The 19,488-nt window shown below is 43.3% G+C and overlaps 4 non-coding genes across 4 annotated transcripts; all 4 read left to right on the forward strand.

The window, feature by feature from the left end:
* Positions 1–3,223: 3,223 nt before the first annotated feature.
* On the forward strand, positions 3,224–3,297 carry TRNAI-AAU (transfer RNA isoleucine (anticodon AAU)). Its single transcript has one exon. It is a non-coding gene; the product is annotated as a tRNA-Ile (tRNA).
* A 3,591-nt stretch (positions 3,298–6,888) lies between these two features.
* TRNAI-AAU (transfer RNA isoleucine (anticodon AAU)) lies at positions 6,889–6,962 on the forward strand. Its single transcript has one exon. It is a non-coding gene; the product is annotated as a tRNA-Ile (tRNA).
* A 3,591-nt stretch (positions 6,963–10,553) lies between these two features.
* TRNAI-AAU (transfer RNA isoleucine (anticodon AAU)) lies at positions 10,554–10,627 on the forward strand. The gene has a single exon. It is a non-coding gene; the product is annotated as a tRNA-Ile (tRNA).
* A 3,591-nt stretch (positions 10,628–14,218) lies between these two features.
* TRNAI-AAU (transfer RNA isoleucine (anticodon AAU)) lies at positions 14,219–14,292 on the forward strand. Its single transcript has one exon. It is a non-coding gene; the product is annotated as a tRNA-Ile (tRNA).
* The last annotated feature ends 5,196 nt before the right edge of the window (positions 14,293–19,488 follow it).

The following is a 19,488-nucleotide window of genomic DNA, read 5'->3' on the forward strand; positions in this document are numbered from 1 at the left end:
AGTGGCTACAAGGGGGTGTGTCTCTTAAGAGGGCCGAAAGATACACTGAAGGCGAAGGTGAAGTAAAAGAAGAAAGAAAGATCAAAGTAAGTCGACAGTGATTGAGAGAAAACTCACAAAGGCAAATTGAGCAAAAGACAAAGCCTGGGGAGTTAGACTACTTCAATGCAAATTTACGCTGCAGATTAGCATGACAACTGACCCTTGTACAGTGGTGCTGAAACAATTTTCAGTGTGGGGGTGCTGCCATCAAAGGGCTTCTGAAAATCCAGGAATCATACAAAGAACAAGTCCTGCGGAATGAGCCACGCACATTCAGAAAGAATGGTGATGCGTTGGTTACTTATTGGTAATCTTCATTAGCCTTAGTCCATTGCGTCCTTGTGACAGTCATTACAAAGTAAGGTGATGTCACCTTCCAACAGGAAGAAAGAACAGGAGGATCCATAAATGCTAGCCCCATGCACCCAACCTGGGTGCCAAGCCCTTGCCAAAGGACTGATGGGAAGGTGGGCAGGATGTAATGTTTGTGACAAAGACAAGATGGACTAAGGGTAATGCAGAGTTCAAAACATTGGTACTCAAATGCAAAACAGAAAAATTATTAAGCCATAATGCTTGACAAATGTATGCTCTGAGGACCAAGTAGCCACCCTAGGAATTTCCTAGATTGTTACTCACTGGAATTCAACCCAGGAGGTGGCCATTCCTCTCGTAGACCATCCCTGAACTGGAAGATATTCTAAAAAGCCTTGCAAAGCCAGAAAAATTGACAACTTAATCCACCTACTCAGAGTCATAAAAGTCACCTTCTTGTCTTTTCCAGGCTGTCCAAAAGTCACAAACAATGAGTCGGTTTTCCTGAACTGCAGAGGCCTGGTGACATAAATGAAAAGAGCTCTTTAAACATCAAGTGTATTCAGCAAATGTTCCTCCGGAGAAGAAGGAGAGGGAATGAAAGAAGGAAGAATTATTTCCTAAGATCTATCAAAAATAGACTTAACCTTTGCAGCAAAGGTAAGGCTAGGCCTTAAAGTTACCCCATCTTCCAAAGTATCAAATGAAGAGAGGACAGCATTTTAAGGCTCCCAGCTCCCCAATTGTTCTCAGCAAGGTGATAGGAAATAGGAAAATAACTTTATAGGAAACAATCTTTATGTCTACAGTATCCAGATCCTCAAAGAGATAAAATTGCAAAGCCTATAAAAGAGTAGGAAGATTCTGAGTTGGGGAAAAGGGATTTTTCAACTGGTCTTACAATTGACAAAAGATCAGAACAGTCTAGACACCAAAGATTGTAACATCGACGAAGGTACAGAAAAGTCCCTAAAAACCTTTATTGCAAAGCAATGAGCTTTCAGAGTGGAAAGAGATTCAAGTGAAACCCATTCAGAAGAAAATGCAAAATAGCAGACAAACTACAGGTAGGTGCCAAAAGATCATGAGCAGAACATCACGTCTCAAAAGACTTCCAGTTCTTTGAGTAAGACTTCGAAGTAGAAGGCCTGCTGGAGTGCTGAATTAACTCCACTAAGGAAGAGGAAAGACCCTTTGCTAGCAGTCCAGACTTCTCAACCTCCAAAGCGATAGAGTGAGTTGGAGCAAGAAGGTCAGGGACGACGTTCTGAGAGAGACACACTTGAGCAGTACTCAAGGAGGTAGAAGAGCCAGGGGTTCAGAAGAGGAAACCATGACATCTTTGGACAATAAGGGCCCACAAGAATAAAGTTCCCTCCCCCCTGCTGAGACTTGAAGAGAACCATCTGGATCAATAAAAAGTGGGGGAATGTATAAAGGAGACTTCTCAGCCACTTTATCACCAATACGTCCACTACCTAGGCTCCTTGTTCCGGAAGCCTGGATCAGAATCGACAAAGATGAGCATTGTCCTGGTTTGAAAAGAGATCCAGAAAGGGTTTCACAAACTCTCGGCATATCTCTCAAAACAAAGACCTGGATAACGTCAACTCCAGCAAATTTGGAAACCTCCAGCTGTCTGCCATCACATTGTCGGTGCCCTTGATGTGTACTGCCGACGTGTGCAACAGGTTGATCTCTGCCCAATAAGCCAATTGTTCTGCTATTGCATTGAGGGATTTTGAATGCATGCTTCACAGTTGGTTAATGTAAAAGACAGCTACCTTATTCTCTGTCTTTACTAGCACATTTTTTTGAGACAGATGATGATGGGAAAACTTCAAAGCCCTGAAGATTACCATCAACTCCATCTATTTCCATGACCTCCGACTCTCTAGGAAAGACCACTTGAATCGACAGGATCAGTCCAACACAGTAGCTCTCCAGCCAGGTTTGGTGGCATCTGTTGCGAGGATTCAGGAGCATCCAGGTATATTAGTGTCCACTTAGACCAGTGGTCTTCAAACTCTTTAATGCCGCATCCACCCAATGGGAAAAAAAAACATTGGTGCCTCCCCTCTGAATTGTCCACAATTCTTCTATTAAATTGACACTGTTTAAATATGTCTAGACCTATTTAAACATTGCAGTTAAGTTCTGTTACTGTTTTAAAAATGCAATCAAATACATGACCCCAAATATACTATTCTGGTCAGGCCTGCCCTACTAACCAATTGCAGCGTCATGCTCTGCTGAGTAAACTGATCTCACGACAGTGAGGAATGCACAGGCCGGGTGGTGCCCGGCGCACAAAAGCGCGCCTTCTTGTGTTGTACGTCTCTTCGCGCAAATGCAAACTCAGATTTCCTGCACTGTGGTCGGCAGGAGAGACATGGGAAGGCGCAGTAGGGAAGGCTTGAGCAACGAACCGTTGGCTATGTTTTGTTGTTACTTTGTTGACAGGGGCTCAAGTAATTTGAAGCAGAAGGAACGGCCAGACCTAAAAAAAACTCTCTTACCTCCAACGCCGAATAACCACTATAATTATAATATCTCAAAAGCAGCTGGCCTTGTAAACTTAATGAGCAAGCAAGCCGATGCATTTTGGGTTTTGTTGTAAAAGAATAAAAATACTATCCATCCTTTCCTTTTTTTCCGGCAACAAGCGATGTTACAAAGATATCACAGCACACAGTGAGATTGAGTGAAAGAAGAGGCACTGAGGCTGGCGTGCAGCACTCCACAGCTCTTGTTATTGAAATCCAGACAGGGGGCGGAAGGAGAAAAGTATGAAGGAATTGCGATAGTGAGACCAACTCTTCTATCTATCTGCATTACATGGAAAAAGGATAGATTTAGTACTCATGGCCGGTTAGCTCAGTTGGTTAGAGCGTGGTGCTAATAACGCCACGGTCGCGGGTTCAATCCCCGTATGGGCCAGGTTGCATTTTTTCTCTCAACTAAACTCTTTTTTCTCATTTAATCAAGCTCTTATAAATCCATACACTCTGTTGCTCCAGTATACGTTCACTTTCCATTAGTCCTTCTTTTGCCACTGCTGACCAAAGCTCAAGCCGGCAGTGCCAGTAGAACAACACAAGTGCAAGGGATTGTCTCTCCAAGATGGAGACACTGCCTCAGACTATGTCTCGTGAGAGGTGGAGGGAGACCAAGAGCTGATTATTAGATGCGTGGGGATAAGAGGAACATAACTCAGGTGAACAGATTCTGGATAGTGATGCTATAGCTAAGATCAGCAACGTTACAGGGGAAAGAATAGGAAAATAATTAGGTGACAGAAGTATAGAAGTGGCTACAAGGGGGTGTGTCTCTTAAGAGGGCCGAAAGATACACTGAAGGCGAAGGTGAAGTAAAAGAAGAAAGAAAGATCAAAGTAAGTCGACAGTGATTGAGAGAAAACTCACAAAGGCAAATTGAGCAAAAGACAAAGCCTGGGGAGTTAGACTACTTCAATGCAAATTTACACCGCAGATGAGCATGACAACTGACCCTTGTACAGTGGTGCTGAAACAATTTTCAGTGTGGGGGTGCTGCCATCAAAGGGCTTCTGAAAATCCAGGAATCATACAAAGAACAAGTCCTGCGGAATGAGCCACGCACATTCAGAAAGAATGGTGATGCGTTGGTTACTTATTGGTAATCTTCATTAGCCTTAGTCCATTGCGTCCTTGTGACAGTCATTACAAAGTAAGGTGATGTCACCTTCCAACAGGAAGAAAGAACAGGAGGATCCATAAATGCTAGCCCCATGCACCCAACCTGGGTGCCAAGCCCTTGCCAAAGGACTGATGGGAAGGTGGGCAGGATGTAATGTTTGTGACAAAGACAAGATGGACTAAGGGTAATGCAGAGTTCAAAACATTGGTACTCAAATGCAAAACAGAAAAATTATTAAGCCATAATGCTTGACAAATGTATGCTCTGAGGACCAAGTAGCCACCCTAGGAATTTCCTAGATTGTTACTCACTGGAATTCAACCCAGGAGGTGGCCATTCCTCTCGTAGACCATCCCTGAACTGGAAGATATTCTAAAAAGCCTTGCAAAGCCAGAAAAATTGACAACTTAATCCACCTACTCAGAGTCATAAAAGTCACCTTCTTGTCTTTTCCAGGCTGTCCAAAAGTCACAAACAATGAGTCGGTTTTCCTGAACTGCAGAGGCCTGGTGACATAAATGAAAAGAGCTCTTTAAACATCAAGTGTATTCAGCAAATGTTCCTCCGGAGAGGAAGGAGAGGGAATGAAAGAAGGATGAATTATTTCCTAAGTTCTATCAAAAATAGACTTAACCTTTGCAGCAAAGGTAAGGCTAGGCCTTAAAGTTACCCCATCTTCCAAAGTATCAACTGAAGAGAGGACAGCATTTTAAGGCTCCCAGCTCCCCAATTGTTCTCAGGAAGGTGATAGGAAATAGGAAAATAACTTTATAGGAAACAATCTTTATGTCTACAGTGTCCAGATCCTCAAAGAGATAAAATTGCAAAGCCTATAAAACAGTAGGAAGATTCTGAGTTGGAGAAAAGGGATTTTTCAACTGGTCTTACAATTGACAAAAGATCAGAACAGTCTAGACACCAAAGATTGTAACATCGACGAAGGTACAGAAAAGTCCCTAAAAACCTTTATCGCAAAGCAATGAGCTTTCAGAGTGGAAAGAGATTCAACTGAAACCCATTCAGAAGAAAATGCAAAATAGCAGACAAACTACAGGTAGGTGCCAAAAGATCATGAGCAGAACATCACGTCTCAAAAGACTTCCAGTTCTTTGAGTAAGACTTCAAAGTAGAAGGCCTGCTGGAGTGCTGAATTAACTCCACTAAGGAAGAGGAAAGACCCTTTGCTAGCAGTCCAGACTTCTCAACCTCCAAAGCGATAGAGTGAGTTGGAGCAAGAAGGTCAGGGACGACGTTCTGAGAGAGACACACTTGAGCAGTACTCAAGGAGGTAGAAGAGCCAGGGGTTCAGAAGAGGAAACCATGACATCTCTGGCCAAGAAGGGCCCACAAGAATAAAGTTCCCTCCCCCCTGCTGAGACTTGAAGAGAACCATCTGGATCAATAAAAAGTGGGGGAATGTATAAAGGAGACTTCTCAGCCACTTTATCACCAATACGTCCACTACCTAGGCTCCTTGTTCCGGAAGCCTGGATCAGAATCGACAAAGATGAGCATTGTCCTTGTTTGAAAAGAGATCCAGAAAGGGTTTCACAAACTCTCGGCATATCTCTCAAAACAACGACCTGGATAACGTCAACTCCAGCAAATTTGGAAACCTCCAGCTGTCTGCCATCACATTGTCGGTGCCCTTGATGTGTACTGCCGACGTGTGCAACAGGTTGATCTCTGCCCAATAACCCAATTGTTCTGCTATTGCATTGAGGGATTTTGAATGCATGCTTCACTGTTGGTAATGTAAAAGACAGCTACCTTATTCTCTCTCTTTACTAGCACATTTTTTTGAGACAGATGATGATGGGAAAACTTCAAAGCCCTGAAGATTACCATCAACTCCATCTATTTCCATGACCTCCGACTCTCTAGGAAAGACCACTTGAATCGACAGGATCAGTCCAACACAGTAGCTCTCCAGCCAGGTTTGCTGCCATCTGTTGCGAGGATTCAGGAGCATCCAGGTATATTAGTGTCCACTTAGACCAGTGGTCTTCAAACTCTTTAATGCCGCATCCACCCAATGGGAAAAAAAAAACATTGGTGCCTCCCCTCTGAATTGTCCACAATTCTTCTATTAAATTGACACTGTTTAAATATGTCTAGACCTATTTAAACATTGCAGTTAAGTTCTGTTACTGTTTTAAAAATGCAATCAAATACATGACCCCAAATATACTATTCTGGTCAGGCCTGCCCTACTAACCAATTGCAGCGTCATGCTCTGCTGAGTAAACTGATCTCACGACAGTGAGGAATGCACAGGCCGGGTGGTGCCTGGCGCACAAAAGCGCGCCTTCTTGTGTTGTACGTCTCTTCGCGCAAATGCAAACTCAGATTTCCTGCACTGTGGTCGGCAGGAGAGACATGGGAAGGCGCAGTAGGGAAGGCTTGAGCAACGAACCGTTGGCTATGTTTTGTTGTTACTTTGTTGACATGAGCTCAAGTAATTTGAAGCAGAAGGAACGGCCAGACCTAAAAAAAACTCTCTTACCTCCAACGCCGAATAACCACTATAATTATAATATCTCAAAAGCAGCTGGCCTTGTAAACTTAATGAGCAAGCAAGCCGATGCATTTTGGGTTTTGTTGTAAAAGAATAAAAATACTATCCATCCTTTCCTTTTTTTCCGGCAACAATCGATGTTACAAAGATATCACAGCACACAGTGAGATTGAGTGAAAGAAGAGGCACTGAGGCTGGCGTGCAGCACTCCACAGCTCTTGTTATTGAAATCCAGACAGGGGGCGGAAGGAGAAAAGTATGAAGGAATTGCAATAGGGAGACCAACTCTTCTATCTATCTGCATTACAAGGAAAAAGGATATCTTTAGTAGTCATGGCCGGTTAGCTCAGTTGGTTAGAGTGTGGTGCTAATAACGCCAAGGTCGCGGGTTCAATCCCCGTACGGGCCAGGTTGCATTTTTTCTCTCAACTAAACTCTTTTTTCTCATTTAATCAAGCTCTTATAAATCCATACACTCTGTTGCTCCAGTATACGTTCACTTTCCATTAGTCCTTCTTTTGCCACTGCTGACCAAAGCTCAAGCCGGCAGTGCCAGTAGAACAACACAAGTGCAAGGGATTGTCTCTCCAAGATGGAGACACTGCCTCAGACTATGTCTCGTGAGAGGTGGAGGGAGACCAAGAGCTGATTACTAGATGCGTGGGGATAAGAGGAACATAACTCAGGTGAACAGATTCTGGATAGTGATGCTATAGCTAAGATCAGCAACGTTACAGGGGAAAGGATAGGAAAATAATTAGGTGACAGAAGTATAGAAGTGGCTACAAGGGGGTGTGTCTCTTAAGAGGGCCGAAAGATACACTGAAGGCGAAGGTGAAGTAAAAGAAGAAAGAAAGATTAAAGGAAGTCGACAGTGATTGAGAGAAAACTCACAAAGGCAAATTGAGCAAAAGACAAGGCCTGGGGAGTTAGACTAATTCAATGCAAATTTACGCCGCAGATGAGCATGACAACTGACCCTTGTACAGTGGTGCTGAAACAATTTTCAGTGTGGGGGTGCTGCCATCAAAGGGCTTCTGAAAATCCAGGAATCATACAAAGAACAAGTCCTGCGGAATGAGCCACGCACATTCAGAAAGAATGGTGATGCGTTGGTTACTTATTGGTAATCTTCATTAGCCTTAGTCCATTGCGTCCTTGTGACAGTCATTACAAAGTAAGGTGATGTCACCTTCCAACAGGAAGAAAGAACAGGAGGATCCTTAAATGCTAGCCCCATGCACCCAACCTGGGTGCCAAGCCCTTGCCAAAGGACTGATGGGAAGGTGGGCAGGATGTAATGTTTGTGACAAAGACAAGATGGACTAAGGGTAATGCAGAGTTCAAAACATTGGTACTCAAATGCAAAACAGAAAAATTATTAAGCCATAATGCTTGACAAATGTATGCTCTGAGGACCAAGTAGCCACCCTAGGAATTTCCTAGATTGTTACTCACTGGAATTCAACCCAGGAGGTGGCCATTCCTCTCGTAGACCATCCCTGAACTGGAAGATATTCTAAAAAGCCTTGCAAAGCCAGAAAAATTGACAACTTAATCCACCTACTCAGAGTCATAAAAGTCACCTTCTTGTCTTTTCCAGGCTGTCCAAAAGTCACAAACAATGAGTCGGTTTTCCTGAACTGCAGAGGCCTGGTGACATAAATGAAAAGAGCTCTTTAAACATCATGTGTATTCAGCAAATGTTCCTCCGGAGAGGAAGGAGAGGGAATGAAAGAAGGAAGAATTATTTCCTAAGATCTATCAAAAATAGACTTAACCTTTGCAGCAAAGGTAAGGCTAGGCCTTAAAGTTACCCCATCTTCCAAAGTATCAAATGAAGAGAGGACAGTATTTTAAGGCTCCCAGCTCCCCAATTGTTCTCAGCAAGGTGATAGGAAATAGGAAAATAACTTTATAGGAAACAATCTTTATGTCTACAGTATCCAGATCCTCAAAGAGATAAAATTGCAAAGCCTATAAAAGAGTAGGAAGATTCTGAGTTGGGGAAAAGGGATTTTTCAACTGGTCTTACAATTGACAAAAGATCAGAACAGTCTAGACACCAAAGATTGTAACATCGACGAAGGTACAGAAAAGTCCCTAAAAACCTTTATCGCAAAGCAATGAGCTTTCAGAGTGGAAAGAGATTCAAGTGAAACCCATTCAGAAGAAAATGCAAAATAGCAGACAAACTACAGGTAGGTGCCAAAAGATCATGAGCAGAACATCACGTCTCAAAAGACTTCCAGTTCTTTGAGTAAGACTTCGAAGTACAAGGCCTGCTGGAGTGCTGAATTAACTCCACTAAGGAAGAGGAAAGACCCTTTGCTAGCAGTCCAGACTTCTCAACCTCCAAAGCGATAGAGTGAGTTGGAGCAAGAAGGTCAGGGACGACGTTCTGAGAGAGACACACTTGAGCAGTACTCAAGGAGGTAGAAGAGCCAGGGGTTCAGAAGAGGAAACCATGACATCTTTGGACAATAAGGGCCCACAAGAATAAAGTTCCCTCCCCCCTGCTGAGACTTGAAGAGAACCATCTGGATCAATAAAAAGTGGGGGAATGTATAAAGGAGACTTCTCAGCCACTTTATCACCAATACGTCCACTACCTAGGCTCCTTGTTCCGGAAGCCTGGATCAGAATCGACAAAGATGAGCATTGTCCTGGTTTGAAAAGAGATCCAGAAAGGGTTTCACAAACTCTCGGCATATCTCTCAAAACAACGACCTGGATAACGTCAACTCCAGCAAATTTGGAAACCTCCAGCTGTCTGCCATCACATTGTCGGTGCCCTTGATGTGTACTGCCGACGTGTGCAACAGGTTGATCTCTGCCCAATAAGCCAATTGTTCTGCTATTGCATTGAGGGATTTTGAATGCATGCTTCACTGTTGGTTAATGTAAAAGACAGCTACCTTATTCTCTGTCTTTACTAGCACATTTTTTTGAGACAGATGATGATGGGAAAACTTCAAAGCCCTGAAGATTACCATCAACTCCATCTATTTCCATGACCTCCGACTCTCTAGGAAAGACCACTTGAATCGACAGGATCAGTCCAACACTGTAGCTCTCCAGCCAGGTTTGCTGGCATCTGTTGCGAGTATTCAGGAGCATCCAGGTATATTAGTGTCCACTTAGACCAGTGGTCTTCAAACTCTTTAATGCCGCATCCACCCAATGGGAAAAAAAAACATTGGTGCCTCCCCTCTGAATTGTCCACAATTCTTCTATTAAATTGACACTGTTTAAATATGTCTAGACCTATTTAAACATTGCAGTTAAGTTCTGTTACTGTTTTAAAAATGCAATCAAATACATGACCCCAAATATACTATTCTGGTCAGGCCTGCCCTACTAACCAATTGCAGCGTCATGCTCTGCTGAGTAAACTGATCTCACGACAGTGAGGAATGCACAGGCCGGGTGCTGCCCGGCGCACAAAAGCGCGCCTTCTTGTGTTGTACGTCTCTTCGCGCAAATGCAAACTCAGATTTCCTGCACTGTGGTCGGCAGGAGAGACATGGGAAGGCGCAGTAGGGAAGGCTTGAGCAACGAACCGTTGGCTATGTTTTGTTGTTACTTTGTTGACAGGGGCTCAAGTAATTTGAAGCAGAAGGAACGGCCAGACCTAAAAAAAACTCTCTTACCTCCAACGCCGAATAACCACTATAATTATAATATCTCAAAAGCAGCTGGCCTTGTAAACTTAATGAGCAAGCAAGCCGATGCATTTTGGGTTTTGTTGTAAAAGAATAAAAATACTATCCATCCTTTCCTTTTTTTCCGGCAACAAGTGATGTTACAAAGATATCACAGCACACAGTGAGATTGAGTGAAAGAAGAGGCACTGAGGCTGGCGTGCAGCACTCCACAGCTCTTGTTATTGAAATCCAGACAGGGGGCGGAAGGAGAAAAGTATGAAGGAATTGCGATAGTGAGACCAACTCTTCTATCTATCTGCATTACATGGAAAAAGGATAGATTTAGTACTCATGGCCGGTTAGCTCAGTTGGTTAGAGCGTGGTGCTAATAACGCCACGGTCGCGGGTTCAATCCCCGTATGGGCCAGGTTGCATTTTTTCTCTCAGCTAAACTCTTTTTTCTCATTTAATCAAGCTCTTATAAATCCATACACTCTGTTGCTCCAGTATACATTCACTTTCCATTAGTCCTTCTTTTGCCACTGCTGACCAAAGCTCAAGCCGGCAGTGCCAGTAGAACAACACAAGTGCAAGGGATTGTCTCTCCAAGATGGAGACACTGCCTCAGACTATGTCTCGTGAGAGGTGGAGGGAGACCAAGAGCTGATTATTAGATGCGTGGGGATAAGAGGAACATAACTCAGGTGAACAGATTCTGGATAGTGATGCTATAGCTAGGATCAGCAACGTTACAGGGGAAAGAATAGGAAAATAATTAGGTGACAGAAGTATAGAAGTGGCTACAAGGGGGTGTGTCTCTTAAGAGGGCCGAAAGATACACTGAAGGCGAAGGTGAAGTAAAAGAAGAAAGAAAGATCAAAGTAAGTCGACAGTGATTGAGAGAAAACTCACAAAGGCAAATTGAGCAAAAGACAAAGCCTGGGGTGTTAGACTACTTCAATGCAAATTTACGCTGCAGATTAGCATGACAACTGACCCTTGTACAGTGGTGCTGAAACAATTTTCAGTGTGGGGGTGCTGCCATCAAAGGGCTTCTGAAAATCCAGGAATCATACAAAGAACAAGTCCTGCGGAATGAGCCACGCACATTCAGAAAGAATGGTGATGCGTTGGTTACTTATTGGTAATCTTCATTAGCCTTAGTCCATTGCGTCCTTGTGACAGTCATTACAAAGTAAGGTGATGTCACCTTCCAACAGGAAGAAAGAACAGGAGGATCCATAAATGCTAGCCCCATGCACCCAACCTGGGTGCCAAGCCCTTGCCAAAGGACTAATGGGAAGGTGGGCAGGATGTAATGTTTGTGACAAAGACAAGATGGACTAAGGGTAATGCAGAGTTCAAAACATTGGTACTCAAATGCAAAACAGAAAAATTATTAAGCCATAATGCTTGACAAATGTATGCTCTGAGGACCAAGTAGCCACCCTAGGAATTTCCTAGATTGTTACTCACTGGAATTCAACCCAGGAGGTGGCCATTCCTCTCGTAGACCATCCCTGAACTGGAAGATATTCTAAAAAGCCTTGCAAAGCCAGAAAAATTGACAACTTAATCCACCTACTCAGAGTCATAAAAGTCACCTTCTTGTCTTTTCCAGGCTGTCCAAAAGTCACAAACAATGAGTCGGTTTTCCTGAACTGCAGAGGCCTGGTGACATAAATGAAAAGAGCTCTTTAAACATCAAGTGTATTCAGCAAATGTTCCTCCGGAGAAGAAGGAGAGGGAATGAAAGAAGGAAGAATTATTTCCTAAGATCTATCAAAAATAGACTTAACCTTTGCAGCAAAGGTAAGGCTAGGCCTTAAAGTTACCCCATCTTCCAAAGTATCAAATGAAGAGAGGACAGCATTTTAAGGCTCCCAGCTCCCCAATTGTTCTCAGCAAGGTGATAGGAAATAGGAAAATAACTTTATAGGAAACAATCTTTATGTCTACAGTATCCAGATCCTCAAAGAGATAAAATTGCAAAGCCTATAAAAGAGTAGGAAGATTCTGAGTTGGGGAAAAGGGATTTTTCAACTGGTCTTACTATTGACAAAAGATCAGAACAGTCTAGACACCAAAGATTGTAACATCGACGAAGGTACAGAAAAGTCCCTAAAAACCTTTATTGCAAAGCAATGAGCTTTCAGAGTGGAAAGAGATTCAAGTGAAACCCATTCAGAAGAAAATGCTAAATAGCAGACAAACTACAGGTAGGTGCCAAAAGATCATGAGCAGAACATCACGTCTCAAAAGACTTCCAGTTCTTTGAGTAAGACTTCGAAGTAGAAGGCCTGCTGGAGTGCTGAATTAACTCCACTAAGGAAGAGGAAAGACCCTTTGCTAGCAGTCCAGACTTCTCAACCTCCAAAGCGATAGAGTGAGTTGGAGCAAGAAGGTCAGGGACGACGTTCTGAGAGAGACACACTTGAGCAGTACTCAAGGAGGTAGAAGAGCCAGGGGTTCAGAAGAGGAAACCATGACATCTTTGGACAATAAGGGCCCACAAGAATAAAGTTCCCTCCCCCCTGCTGAGACTTGAAGAGAACCATCTGGATCAATAAAAAGTGGGGGAATGTATAAAGGAGACTTCTCAGCCACTTTATCACCAATACGTCCACTACCTAGGCTCCTTGTTCCGGAAGCCTGGATCAGAATCGACAAAGATGAGCATTGTCCTGGTTTGAAAAGAGATCCAGAAAGGGTTTCACAAACTCTCGGCATATCTCTCAAAACAACGACCTGGATAACGTCAACTCCAGCAAATTTGGAAACCTCCAGCTGTCTGCCATCACATTGTCGGTGCCCTTGATGTGTACTGCCGACGTGTGCAACAGGTTGATCTCTGCCAAATAAGCCAATTGTTCTGCTATTGCATTGAGGGATTTTGAATGCATGCTTCACAGTTGGTTAATGTAAAAGACAGCTACCTTATTCTCTGTCTTTACTAGCACATTTTTTTGAGACAGATAATGATGGGAAAACTTCAAAGCCCTGAAGATTACCATCAACTCCATCTATTTCCATGACCTCCGACTCTCTAGGAAAGACCACTTGAATCGACAGGATCAGTCCAACACAGTAGCTCTCCAGCCAGGTTTGGTGGCATCTGTTGCGAGGATTCAGGAGCATCCAGGTATATTAGTGTCCACTTAGACCAGTGGTCTTCAAACTCTTTAATGCCGCATCCACCCAATGGGAAAAAAAAACATTGGTGCCTCCCCTCTGAATTGTCCACAATTCTTCTATTAAATTGACACTGTTTAAATATGTCTAGACCTATTTAAACATTGCAGTTAAGTTCTGTTACTGTTTTAAAAATGCAATCAAATACATGACCCCAAATATACTATTCTGGTCAGGCCTGCCCTACTAACCAATTGCAGCGTCATGCTCTGCTGAGTAAACTGATCTCACGACAGTGAGGAATGCACAGGCCGGGTGGTGCCCTGCGCACAAAAGCGCGCCTTCTTGTGTTGTACGTCTCTTCGCGCAAATGCAAACTCAGATTTCCTGCACTGTGGTCGGCAGGAGAGACATGGGAAGGCGCAGTAGGGAAGGCTTGAGCAACGAACCGTTGGCTATGTTTTGTTGTTACTTTGTTGACATGAGCTCAAGTAATTTGAAGCAGAAGGAACGGCCAGACCTAAAAAAAACTCTCTTACCTCCAACGCCGAATAACCACTATAATTATAATATCTCAAAAGCAGCTGGCCTTGTAAACTTAATGAGCAAGCAAGCCGATGCATTTTGGGTTTTGTTGTAAAAGAATAAAAATACTATCCATCCTTTCCTTTTTTTCCGGCAACAAGCGATGTTACAAAGATATCACAGCACACAGTGAGATTGAGTGAAAGAAGAGGCACTGAGGCTGGCGTGCAGCACTCCACAGCTCTTGTTATTGAAATCCAGACAGGGGGCGGAAGGAGAAAAGTATGAAGGAATTGCGATAGTGAGACCAACTCTTCTATCTATCTGCATTACATGGAAAAAGGATAGATTTAGTACTCATGGCCGGTTAGCTCAGTTGGTTAGAGCGTGGTGCTAATAACGCCACGGTCGCGGGTTCAATCCCCGTATGGGCCAGGTTGCATTTTTTCTCTCAACTAAACTCTTTTTTCTCATTTAATCAAGCTCTTATAAATCCATACACTCTGTTGCTCCAGTATACATTCACTTTCCATTAGTCCTTCTTTTGCCACTGCTGACCAAAGCTCAAGCCGGCAGTGCCAGTAGAACAACACAAGTGCAAGGGATTGTCTCTCCAAGATGGAGACACTGCCTCAGACTATGTCTCGTGAGAGGTGGAGGGAGACCAAGAGCTGATTATTAGATGCGTGGGGATAAGAGGAACATAACTCAGGTGAACAGATTCTGGATAGTGATGCTATAGCTAAGATCAGCAACGTTACAGGGGAAAGAATAGGAAAATAATTAGGTGACAGAAGTATAGAAGTGGCTACAAGGGGGTGTGTCTCTTAAGAGGGCCGAAAGATACACTGAAGGCGAAGGTGAAGTAAAAGAAGAAAGAAAGATCAAAGTAAGTCGACAGTGATTGAGAGAAAACTCACAAAGGCAAATTGAGCAAAAGACAAAGCCTGGGGAGTTAGACTACTTCAATGCAAATTTACGCCGCAGATGAGCATGACAACTGACCCTTGTACAGTGGTGCTGAAACAATTTTCAGTGTGGGGGTGCTGCCATCAAAGGGCTTCTGAAAATCCAGGAATCATACAAAGAACAAGTCCTGCGGAATAAGCCACGCACATTCAGAAAGAATGGTGATGCGTTGGTTACTTATTGGTAATCTTCATTAGCCTTAGTCCATTGCGTCCTTGTGACAGTCATTACAAAGTAAGGTGATGTCACCTTCCAACAGGAAGAAAGAACAGGAGGATCCATAAATGCTAGCCCCATGCACCCAACCTGGGTGCCAAGCCCTTGCCAAAGGACTGATGGGAAGGTGGGCAGGATGTAATGTTTGTGACAAAGACAAGATGGACTAAGGGTAATGCAGAGTTCAAAACATTGGTACTCAAATGCAAAACAGAAAAATTATTAAGCCATAATGCTTGACAAATGTATGCTCTGAGGACCAAGTAGCCACCCTAGGAATTTCCTAGATTGTTACTCACTGGAATTCAACCCAGGAGGTGGCCATTCCTCTCGTAGACCATCCCTGAACTGGAAGATATTCTAAAAAGCCTTGCAAAGCCAGAAAAATTGACAACTTAATCCACCTACTCAGAGTCATAAAAGTCACCTTCTTGTCTTTTCCAGGCTGTCCAAAAGTCACAAACAATGAGTCGGTTTTCCTGAACTGCAGAGGCCTGGTGACATAAATGAAAAGAGCTCTTTAAACATCAAGTGTATTCAGCAAATGTTCCTCCGGAGAAGAAGGAGAGGGAATGAAAGAAGGAAGAATTATTTCCTAAGATCTATCAAAAATAGACTTAACCTTTGCAGCAAAGGTAAGGCTAGGCCTTAAAGTTACCCCATCTTCCAAAGTATCAAATGAAGAGAGGACAGCATTTTAAGGCTCCCAGCTCCCCAATTGTTCTCAGCAAGGTGATAGGAAATAGGAAAATAACTATATAGGAAACAATCTTTATGTCTACAGTATCCAGATCCTCAAAGAGATAAAATTGCAAAGCCTATAAAAGAGTAGGAAGATTCTGAGTTGGGGAAAAGGGATTTTTCAACTGGTCTTACAATTGACAAAAGATCAGAACAGTCTAGACACCAAAGATTGTAACATCGACGAAGGTACAGAAAAGTCCCTAAAAACCTTTATTGCAAAGCAATGAGCTTTCAGAGTGGAAAGAGATTCAAGTGAAACCCATTCAGAAGAAAATGCAAAATAGCAGACAAACTACAGGTAGGTGCCAAAATATCATGAGCAGAACATCACGTCTCAAAAGACTTCCAGTTCTTTGAGTAAGACTTCGAAGTAGAAGGCCTGCTGGAGTGCTGAATTAACTCCACTAAGGAAGAGGAAAGACCCTTTGCTAGCAGTCCAGACTTCTCAACCTCCAAAGCAATAGAGTGAGTTGGAGCAAGTAGGTCAGGGACGACGTTCTGACAGAGATACACTTGAGCAATACCCAAGGAGGTAGAAGAGCCAGGGGTTCAGAAGAGGAAACCATGACATCTCTGGCCAATAAGGGCCCACAAGAATAAAGTTCCCTCCCCCCTGCTGAGACTTGAAGAGAAACATCTGGATCAATAAAAAGTGGGGGAATGTATAAAGGAGACTTCTCAGCCACTTTATCACCAATACGTCCACTACCTAGGCTCCTTCTCCGGAAGCCTGGATCAGAATCGACAAAGATGAGCATTGTCCTTGTTTGAAAAGAGATCCAGAAAGGGTTTCACAAACTCTCGGCATATCTCTCAAAACAACGACCTGGATAACGTCAACTCCAGCAAATTTTCTAAACCTCCAGCTGTCTGCCATCACATTGTCGGTGCCCTTGATGTGTACTGCCGACGTGTGCAACAGGTTGATCTCTGCCCAATAACCCAATTGTTCTGCTATTGCATTGAGGGATTTTGAATGCATGCTTCACTGTTGGTTAATGTAAAAGACAGCGACCTTATTCTCTGTCTTTACTAGCACATTTTTTTGAGACAGATGATGATGGGTAAACTTCAAAGCCCTGTAGATTACCATCAACTCCATCTATTTCCATGACCTCCGACTCTCTAGGAAAGACCACTTGAATCGACAGGATCAGTCCAACACAGTAGCTCTCCAGCCAGGTTTGCTGGCATCTGTTGCGAGGAATTCAGGAGCATCCAGGTGTATTAGTGTCCACTTAGACCAGTGGTCTTCAAACTCTTTAATGCCGCATCCACCCAATGGGAAAAAAAAACATTGGTGCCTCCCCTCTGAATTGTCCACAATTCTTCTATTAAATTGACACTGTTTAAATATGTCTAGACCTATTTAAACATTGCAGTTAAGTTCTGTTACTGTTTTAAAAATGCAATCAAATACATGACCCCAAATATACTATTCTGGTCAGGCCTGCCCTACTAACCAATTGCAGCGTCATGCTCTGCTGAGTAAACTGATCTCACGACAGTGAGGAATGCACAGGTCGGGTGGTGCCCGGCGCACAAAAGCGCGCCTTCTTGTGTTGTACGTCTCTTATCGCAAATGCAAACTCAGATTTCCTGCACTGTGGTCGGCAGGAGAGACATGGGAAGGCGCAGTAGGGAAGGCTTGAGGAACGAACCGTTGGCTATGTTTTGTTGTTACTTTGTTGACATGAGCTCAAGTAATTTGAAGCAGAAGGAACGGCCAGACCTAAAAAAAAACTCTCTTACCTCCAACGCCGAATAACCACTATAATTAAAATATCTCAAAAGCAGCTGGCCTTGTAAACTTAATGACCAAGCAAGCCGATGCATTTTGGGTTTTGTTGTAAAAGAATAAAAATACTATCCATCCTTTCCTTTTTTTCAGGCAACAAGCGATGTTACAAAGATATCACAGCACACAGTTAGATTGAGTGAAAGTAGAAGCACTGAGGCTGGCGTGCAGCACTCCACAGCTCTTGTTATTGTAATCCAGACAGGGGGCGGAAGGAGAAAAGTATGAAGGAATTGCGATAGTGAGACCAACTCTTCTATCTATCTGCATTACATTGAAAAAGGATATATTTAGTACTCATGGCCGGTTAGCTCAGTTGGTTAGAGCGTAGTGCTAATAACGCCAAGGTCGCGGGTACGATTCCCGTACGGGCCAGGTTCCATTTTTTCTCTCATCTAAACTCTTTTTTTCTCATTTAATCAAGCTCTTATAAATCCATACACTCTGTTGCTCCAGTATACGTTCACTTTCCATTAGTCCTTCTTTTGCCACTGCTGACCAAAGCTCAAGCCGGCAGCGCCAGTAGAACAACACAAGTGCAAGGGATTGTCTCTCCAAGATGGAGACACTGCCTCAGACTATGTCTCGTGAGAGGTGGAGGGAGACCAAGAGCTGATTATTAGATGCGTGGGGATAAGAGGAACATAACTCAGGTGAACAGATTCTGGATAGTGATGCTATAGCTAGGATCAGTAACGTTACAGGGCAAAGGATAGGAAAATAATTAGGTGACAGAAGTATAGAAGTGGCTACAAGGGGGTGTGTCTCTTAAGAGGGCCGAAAGATACACTGAAGGCGAAGGTGAAGTGAAAGAAGAAAGAAAGATCAAAGGAAGTCGACAGTGATTGAGAGAAAACTCACAAAGGCAAATTGAGCAAAAGACAAGGCCTGGGGAGTTAGACTACTTCAATGCAAATTTACGCCGCAGATGAGCATGACAACTGACCCTTGTACAGTGGTGCTGAAACAATTTTCAGTGTGGGGGTGCTGCCATCAAAGGGCTTCTGAAAATCCAGGAATTATACAAAGAACAAGTCCTGCGGAATGAGCCACGCACATTCAGAAAGAGTGGTGATGCGTTGGTTACTTATTGGTAATCTTCAGTAGCATTAGTCCATTGCGTCCTTGTGACATTCATTACAAAGTAGGGTGATGTCACCTTCCAACAGGAAGAAAGAACAGGAGGATCCTTAAATGCTAGCCCCATGCACCCAACCTGGGTGCCAAGCCCTTGCCAAAGGACTGATGAGAAGGTGGGCAGGATGTAATGTTTGTGACAAAGACAAGATGGACTAAGGGTAATGCAGAGTTCAAAACATTGGTACTCAAATGCAAAACAGAAAAATTATTAAGCCATAATGCTTGACAAATGTATGCTCTGAGGACCAAGTAGCCACCCTAGGAATTTCCTAGATTGTTACTCACTGGAATTCAACCCAGGAGGTGGCCATTCCTCTCGTAGACCATCCCTGAACTGGAAGATATTCTAAAAAGCCTTGCAAAGCCAGTAAAATTTACAACTTAATCCACCTACTCAGAGTCATAAAAGTCACCTTCTTGTCTTTTCCAGGCTGTCCAAAAGTCACAAACAAGGAGTCGGTTTTCCTGAACTGCAGAGGCCTGGTGACATAAATGAAAAGAGCTCTTTAAACATCAAGTGTATTCAGAAAATGTTCCTCCGGAGAGGAAGGAGAGGGAATGAAAGAAGGAAGAATTATTTCCTAAGATCTATCAAAAATAGACTTAACCTTTGCAGCAAAGGTAAGGCTAGGCCTTAAAGTTACCCCATCTTCCAAAGTATCAAATGAAGAGAGGACAGCATTTTAAGGCTCCCAGCTCCCCAATTGTTCTCAGCAAGGTGATAGGAAATAGGAAAATTACTTTATAGGAAACAATCTTTATGT

Source organism: Pleurodeles waltl, chromosome 12 (assembly GCF_031143425.1).
Source record: "Pleurodeles waltl isolate 20211129_DDA chromosome 12, aPleWal1.hap1.20221129, whole genome shotgun sequence".
Classification (NCBI taxonomy): Eukaryota; Metazoa; Chordata; class Amphibia; order Caudata; family Salamandridae; genus Pleurodeles; species Pleurodeles waltl.